Source organism: Octopus sinensis, linkage group LG10 (genome assembly GCF_006345805.1).
Source record: "Octopus sinensis linkage group LG10, ASM634580v1, whole genome shotgun sequence".
Classification (NCBI taxonomy): Eukaryota; Metazoa; Mollusca; class Cephalopoda; order Octopoda; family Octopodidae; genus Octopus; species Octopus sinensis.
The window spans coordinates 98,928,806-98,937,616 of record NC_043006.1 but is presented as its reverse complement, the minus strand read 5'-3'; positions in this window follow the sequence as shown (position 1 = coordinate 98,937,616).

Genomic DNA, 8,811 nt, shown 5'->3' with positions numbered 1-8,811 from the left:
CCTTTTTATCCCGTTTTTCAGTGTAGGTGATATTAATATTTTCAAATATATATTTTAAGAAATATTTATTTGACAATTCTTAGATTACTATATACGTGGAATCGTATAATCAGGTGAGAGATAAAAAACTGCAACGCGTTTTTAAGTCACGTCTCATGAAGAAGACTTTTCAAAATCTAGCGAAATAAATTTTTGTTTACGCATATTGTCGCATAAAAAAAAAATAACTCTCAAGTATTCTTGCAAATCCTTTCGAAATTCAAATCCCTCATTCTGATTGCAAATTCTTATTATTTGATATATTTAATACCACTAAGCTAGTTTTCATTTCCTCCAATTTGGAAGAAAACACCATCGACCTCAAATGTTTCCACAACCGCAGGAGCATGATGCACACTTCTTGATGACCTTGAAAAATTACAATCTAGTTTTTAAGCATAACATGTTGGACAACACTCGCATATTTACCTTTTGACCTACAGACTTAAAAAATAATTTTTTGTAACTAAACACTTTTAAACTTCGGACACTGGTAGAATGTGTCATATAAAACATCTTTTACTCTTAATATTTTTGAGAAAAGCTTATATTTACGAGGTTATTTCATGTTAAAGTTCTCGTATTTCGGTAATTTCAACCGAAAATCAATGACGTGTATTCAGCTGAATAAAATTACTGCCATTGTCTGTCAACAACAAATGTCGGTTGTGTATTTTTCGTCTGTCTCTGTTATTTATGACATCGTTCGTGCGTTTGTACTGGTTTTAAGGTTTTAGAGTTAGGGCTTTAGGATTAGGGTGAAGGTTTTTGGTTAGGGTTAGTGTTTTAGGGTTAAGGTTAGGATTTTAGGGTTAGGGTGTTACGGTTAGTGTTTTAGGGTTAGGGTTTTAGGATTAGGGTTGTCAGAAATAACACTGACAAACAAAATATACACCGCTGGAAGTTCTTGTTGACAAACAACAGCAAAAATTTTATTCAGCTGAATACACGTTATTGATTAGTTGAAATTGCCGAAATAGGACAACTTTTACGTGAAATAACTTCGTAAACATAAGAATTTTCTCAAAAATGCTAAGAGTAAAGGATGTTTCATATGATACATTCTATCAGTGTCCGAAGTTTGAAAGTGTTTAGTTACTAAAATATTTTTTTAAAATCTGTAGGTCAAAAGATAAAAATCCCAACACTCTTTTAGCTAGTGTATATTTGATTGGACTATAAATATGGTAACATTTAAGATATAGTGCCATGGAAAACGAATGTGAGCACCGTGCAAACAAAACCTTATGCGAAATGAAGTTGAATTTTCAACTAAATCTTCTGAGATCGATACTACAAAAAATTCAAATTATTTCATGCATAAGAAAATTTGATATCCAGTTAATCCAGGTGCTTCATGAAATGTTGGTATATGTAGATTATGATTGAAAGCTGTGTGGCATTGGAAAGAGGAGAGAACTTTCTTGCAGTCTGTGTGGCCTTTCAATGTGATTTCGTTGACAGAATCAAATATAAAAAGAGATCAAATTTGGCTGGTTCTTACTAGCATACATACATTTACTCTTAGTATAAATTTAGCGTAAAAATAGATAAATGCGAAATAACAAGGAAGTAAAAAAATAGTTGCGCTATAAATCTGTATTATATTCTCTGTCAACGTGTCATATATATATTTAGCTAATATATATGATGGTTCGATAATGTATTTTTAAATAAAACATCTGAATTCTTTTCAAAGTGTATTTGTATATGAATGAGTTTTATCAACATTCTTCCAGCACATTCATCTTCAATTCATGGGCATTACTTTTAAGCTATTATTCCGAAATTGCATCCAATAGCAATTAGAAATAGTGAACGGTGTTGAGTGTAATAGAAAAATCTTGAAAATCATGTTAAAATATTTTTAAAATATATATAAAATTTACATTACTTCATTATATGCAATGCTATTTGTAATTCTTGAAAATAAGTGTGGTAACTAAATGCCAATAGATCAAACCCCATGCAATCGACTACCACACCATAGCATAAGTTTTATTAATAGGAATGCGATTTAAATTTTATATATGTATGTATCTATGTATCCTATCCTGGAATTTTACGAGCCATATGATAAGTACCTTTATTGATATCCATTTGCCAGTTCGATATCAATAGGAAATATGGCTTATATATATAAGTCATATATAAGAGTGTGAGTATTTATCTACAGACGTATATATTCATGAATGTATATATTTATCTACAGACATATGTACGAACGTATATATGACTGTATGTATATGTGCTTCTATATGTATGTGAACTTGTGTATGCGTGAATATGTTTATATATTTGGGGTGCGTCTATAGTTATGTATACATACACATCGCACTCGCAAATACATAAATATATTTCTCAGTGTCTTTGTAAGTCTTCTATTTATTCTATTCATTCTCAATTTAACTAATACGGATATATATCTGTTTCTTTTTTATACGAACGTTGTTTTTGTTTATTTGCCTATATAATACAGTACTATTGAGATGAATACAAAAGCACTTTTATGTTCTGATACCTATGATTGACATCTTTACAATACTGATTTCATTGTTTGTCAAATAATTCTTGAAACATATGCTTTAATATATACTTACATAAGACGTTTATAATTGACAACTTCCGCTGCCTTTTCTGTCGCTGTACATAGTTTTTCCTTTGTCTTCCTCTATATCATGCTCCCTACTCCCACCCTTTCACCTCCCCTTCGACTTATTACCGAATCTTATGTACCTCTCACATTCGTACTTTCTCCCTTTATCCCCTCTCAGTATGGTTTCCCACAAAATGTGTTGTATATTTCATATTGCTTCAAAATATTTTGTGCTTGGATGGAAGCACTCCGTCGGTTACGACGACGAGGTTTCCGGTTGATCCGAATCAACGGAACAGCATGCTCGTGAAATTGACGTGTAAGTGGCTGAGCACTCCACAGACACGTGTACCCTTAACGTAGTTCTCGGGGATATTCAGCGTGACACAGAGAGTGACAAGGCCGGCCCCTTGAAATACAGGTACAACAGAAACAGGAAGTAAGAGTGAGAGAAAGTTGTGGTGAAAAAGTACGGCAGGGATCACCACCATCCCCTGCCGGAGTCTCGTGGAGCTTTTTAGGTGTTTTCGCTCAATAAACACTCACAACGCCCAGTCTGGGAATCGAAACCGCGATACTATGACCGCGAGTCCGCTGCCCTAACCACTGGGCCATTGCGCCTCCACACATTTTGAGCTTGACTATCTGGTTCACCCGGTGCACGTTATTCGTATCTTTATAGCTATTTTTCATTAGGAAATTCTCCTGTTCGTGTTTTTCTCCTCGTCTTGTTCGTGCTCCTCTTGCTCACCCTCCTTCACCTCTTGCTCCTTCACCTCTTCGTCTTCTTGTCTTTATTCTCCTCTACTACTATGGTACTTTTTCTCTCACTGCTGGTATACGGTTCTTTACTATTTGTCTGCCACGAAACCAAATATGGGCATATCAATTCTGTGAGTTTTAACCATCTTTTCCCTTTTATGCATATCAGATTGGAAACTTCATTCAACTAACCAGTCAAACATTTATGACTTCATCAGATAAGTATTTGAATAGGAATATGTATGCAACTATGTTGTATGTCTGTCTGTATGTATGTATGTCTGTCTGTATGTATGTATGTATGTCTGTCTGTATGTATGTATGTATGCATATATGTATGTATGCATGTATGTATGTATGTATGTAACTATGTATATATGTATGTATGTAAGTATGTACGTATGTATGCATGTATGTATGTATGTATGCATGCATGCATGCATGTATGCATGTATGTATGTATGCCTGTATGTATGTATGTATTCATGTGTGTATGTATATAGGTATGTATGTAAGTATGTATGTATGTATGCATGCATGTATGTATGTATGTATATATGCAAGCATATATGTATGTATGTATGTATGTATGTATGTATATATATGTATGTATGTATGTATGTATGTATGTATGTATGTATGTGTGTGTGTATGTATGTATGTGTGTATTTATGTATTTATGTGTGCATGTTTGTGATAGTTTATAATGAATGGTCTTCAAAATTTCATTGGCTGGGGTGGGGAATTTGCAATAATACCAACAGGATACGAACCATGAAGTGTCGTTAACGAAAACATGCATAATAGAGTAAATACAATAAGTTTAATTTCCAAAACTAAAGCCTCCGAATATTATAATATAATATAATATAAAATAATATATGTCAACAGTGTATACGACGTAACATGATATGACAAAATATATGTGTGTGAGCCTGTATGTGTATGCTTCTGCGTATGTATAGGTATATATATATATATATACGAGGGGCGTGCAATAAGTAATGCTCCTGACCCACTTGCAGTTATTTGATCTAGCTGAAATTTTGCATATACAATTATTTATATCTTTATAAATTAAGTGGCAAATTACAGCTCTGAACTAATTGTGGTTTCTGATTTACAGGTGTTTGAACTGAGTCAAGTGTGAAATGGAGCCTGTTGAGTGTCGAGCAGTGATCCGGTTTTTGTATTTGAAAGAACGCACACTACGGGAAACTTTTGATGAAATGAAAGTAACTTATGGTGATGATTCGCCATCATATGACCTTGCAAAACGCTGGCATCGTGAATTCAAACATGGTCGGAACTCTGTGGAAACAGCTCTCAGATCTGGTCGCCCCCTTCTGCCATTGATGAGGCATCTGTCCGTCATGTTGAGGCTGCCATTTTGGAAGATCGACGCATAACTATTCGCCAAATAGCCCATGAGGTCAAGATTAGTACCGGGTCTGTGGAAACTATCATTCATGACCATTTGCATATGCGAAAAGTGTCTGCCAGATGGATTCCCAGGTTGCTCACATCTTTCCAGAAGCAAGAAGGTGTCGATTGCTCGAGGATGAATTTGGAGATGTGCCAAGAAGATGAGTCAAAATTTTTCAAAAGACTGATTACACAGGATGAAACTTGGGTCCATCACTATGATCCAGAGATCAAAGCCCAGTCAATGCAGTGGACACACCGTGACTCACCTCCTCCAAAGAAGGCAATGGTGCAGCCCTCTGCTGGCAAGGTCCTGCTCACAGTCTTCTGGGACCAGGACAGATTTCCTGGCAAAGGGTGCCACAATTACAGGAGCCTATTATGCTTCACTTTTGAGGAAATTAAGAGAAGCTATCAAAATCAAGAGGCGGGGAAAGATCAGCAAAGGCATCCTCCTCCTGCAGGACAACGCTCCGGTTCACAACTCGCGTGTCGTCAGATCAGAAGCACAGGCGTGCGGCTATGAACTCATCCCCCATCCTGACCTTGCACCCTCTGATTTTCACCTCTTCCCAGCCATGAAGTTGCTTTTGAAAGGAAAGCGTTTCCCAGATGATGCAGCCTTGATTTCTGAAGTTACGTCGTGGTTGGCTCGTCATGTGGAAGATTTCTGCAACTGTGCAGACGGTTTCCATTTGTTGGAGAACATGAGTAAATGTGCAGCACATATATGTGATCAATATAAGCGAATCATTTATGCTGGTTGCTAACCGTAACAGAACTCATCGGCGGCACAATCCATCATATATACATATATGTGTATATATATATATAATATATATATATTATATATATATATATATATATATATATATATATATAATATATATATATATTTATTTACTTATTTATTTATGCGCCCTTTACAAGCCACGCCAGGCTCCTGGGCCCGGTTTCCGGGTTTCTGTGGCGTATGTGTTCCCACCACGCAGCTGGATGGGACGCCAGTCCATCACAGCGTTACTCCAGAGAGAGGAAGAGAGTGAGAGAAAGTTGGGCCGAAAGAGCACAACAGGGGTCGCCACCACCGGAACCTCGTGGAGCTTTAGGTGCTCTCGCTCAATAAACACACACATTGCCCGGTCTCAATCGAAACCACGATCCTCCGACCGAAGTCCGCTGCCCTAACCACTGACCCATTGCGACCCCATACATACGTATATATATATATATATATATATATATATATAATATATATATATATATATATATATATATATATATGATACATATGTATGATATACATATATATATATATATATGATACATATATATGATTTACACACAGAAGTGTATACTTATAAAAGTAAATCGGTTCGGGTGGATTTTACCGGAAATTTAAGTCGTAGAGACGTGTCAAGAATTTACTCTGAGAATTACGTTAAGTGTCCATATGTCTGTCCACTGATTCTCCGTTTACATGTTAAAGACCTGAATCCCCTTCGCGATCGAATGTGATTTACCATACACACACACATACACACACATACGGACTCACGCACATATGTATATATAGTCCACTGATATGATCTAGAGATATTCAGTATAGATGTCACTCAGTGGTGCTGAAATGACTCAAACTTAGACTTTGATGTGTTTAGAGGATGTCAATTTCGCAGGGTAAAGAATGACTATAAGAGAGATGGAGTTCAGCAGACATGGCGGCAATGATACAGATGAGCAAATTAAATATATTAAATATTACAGCTTGGGTATGGAGTAGAAAATAAACATAATATATATATACTAGCAGTATCGCCCGGCGTTGCTCGGGTTTGTAAGGGAAATAACTATATAAGCATTTTTAGAGAGTTATAGCCAAAAATAGCAAAAAAATGCATTAGAAATGGAAAAAATGATGGTATTTTTTTTTAAATCGTTGACTCATCGTATACATTTTTAGAGAGTTACTTCCCTTATATAATAGCGAAAACAATGCATTAAAATGGAAATAAATGATGGTAAATTATTTTTTAAATCGTAGACTCATCGTAGACGCGCGCTAATACCCAGAAAGGCTCAATATGAATCACGACTATAAGATACCCGGTTTTGGTTAAACTGCACCGCAAACTGTGGGAGTAGTTAGGAATCTAAATCGTAGGAGACAGACACACGACTTCACTTTTATATATAAAGATATGCATGCAAAGCGAGAGATATTTTATATATGAAGTAGAATCTTTCCGTATTATTTTCCATTCAGATTTGGTCTCCGACACGAGAACGGGAAATGTTAACGACCAATATTTTTACCTGTCTTTGATATTACAACCAGAATGCCATTAGCATCGAAGGTAAGTTTGTGTTTAGAACTGAGTATATTTTTTGGAGGAACTACTTTCTTTACCAGAATTCGAAGCAAACTTATTTTGAAAGTAATCAGAACATGCAAAAATGTCTTTAATATCTTTCTAAACACGATACAATCTCAGTATACACGCAGATACATACTACTTTTCTTTTACTTGTTTCAGTCATTTGACTGCGGCCATGCTGGAGCACCGCCTTCAGTCGAGCAAATCGACCCCAGGACTTATTCTTTGTAAGCCCAGTACTTATTCTATCGGTCTCTTTTGCCGAACCGCCAAGTGACGGGGACGTAAACACAGCAGCATCGGTTTTCAAGCAATGCTAGGGGACAAACACAGACACACAAACACACACACACACACGCACACACACACACACACACACACATATATATATATATATTATATATATATATATATATATATATATACGACAGGCTTCTTTCAGTTTCCGTCTACCAAATCCACTCACAAGGCATTGGTCGGCCCGGGGCTATAGCAGAAGACACTTGCCCAAGATGCCACGCAGTGGGACTGAACCCGGAACCATGTGGCTGGTTAGCAAGCTACTTATCACACAACCACTCCTGCTTGTATGAGTTCCAAATTAAAAATCTACAATATAGATTTCCATTATTTCAACCGATCACATATTTCATAGATGATAACAATGTAATTCCTAAATATCAGAATAATCCGATCGTAATATTGGAAATTCATTGCTGAAATATATTTGTCCAAATCAGTTAAAGCACACAATCTATGGATACCTTCCCTTCTGTATCTTAAGTAATGTTAATATCCAGATCATATTTTGCCGGATTCTTAAAACAACTGTTATTCTCAAAATAACTCCGGTATACATTCTCTGCAGAACTCATTGCACTCTTGTAATTAATACGGGCAAAAGAATACTTTGTGAATTATAAATTTCATCAATAGTGTCATTGTTTAAGTTTTACCAAGCAGTGGCATTTACTTACATGTGAAATTTCGAAATCAGTAAAACGTAAGCGTATCCAACATATACGAAAGGAATGGCCATTTTACTTATGTTTGTTGTTTGTTCCTTCTCGAGCCATGCCTGCCTCATAAGGGCCGGTTTCCCGGTTTCCTTGGTGTATAGGTTCCCCACCTGGATGGGACGCTGGTCCGTTGCAGGTGAGCTTCAAAATACAGGAAGAAAGAGTGAGAGAAAGATGTGGCGAAAGAGTCAGCAGAAGTCCGCCATTACCTTCAGCCGGAGCCGCGTGGAGATTTAGGTGTTTCGTTAATCAACACACATACCGTCCGGTCTGAGATTCGAACCCGCGATCCCTCGACCACGAATCCTCCACATTTTACTTATGTAATGCATGATCAGTAATTTTATTTCCTCTCAACATGAAAAGTTGGTTACGTAACATATTTATGACAAAAGACAGAAAATGTCATTGTCACTTTATTAAATTTTTTTTTTATCATTTATGCATTGCAAAATAAAATACATGCTGGAAGGTCTGACAGTATTAACACGAAAAATACATTTGACTAGGATGCGAAACAAAAATAAAAACATTCCGTTGTAAAAACGCACACTTATATAACAATATACATGCCATTTTTACTATAAATACA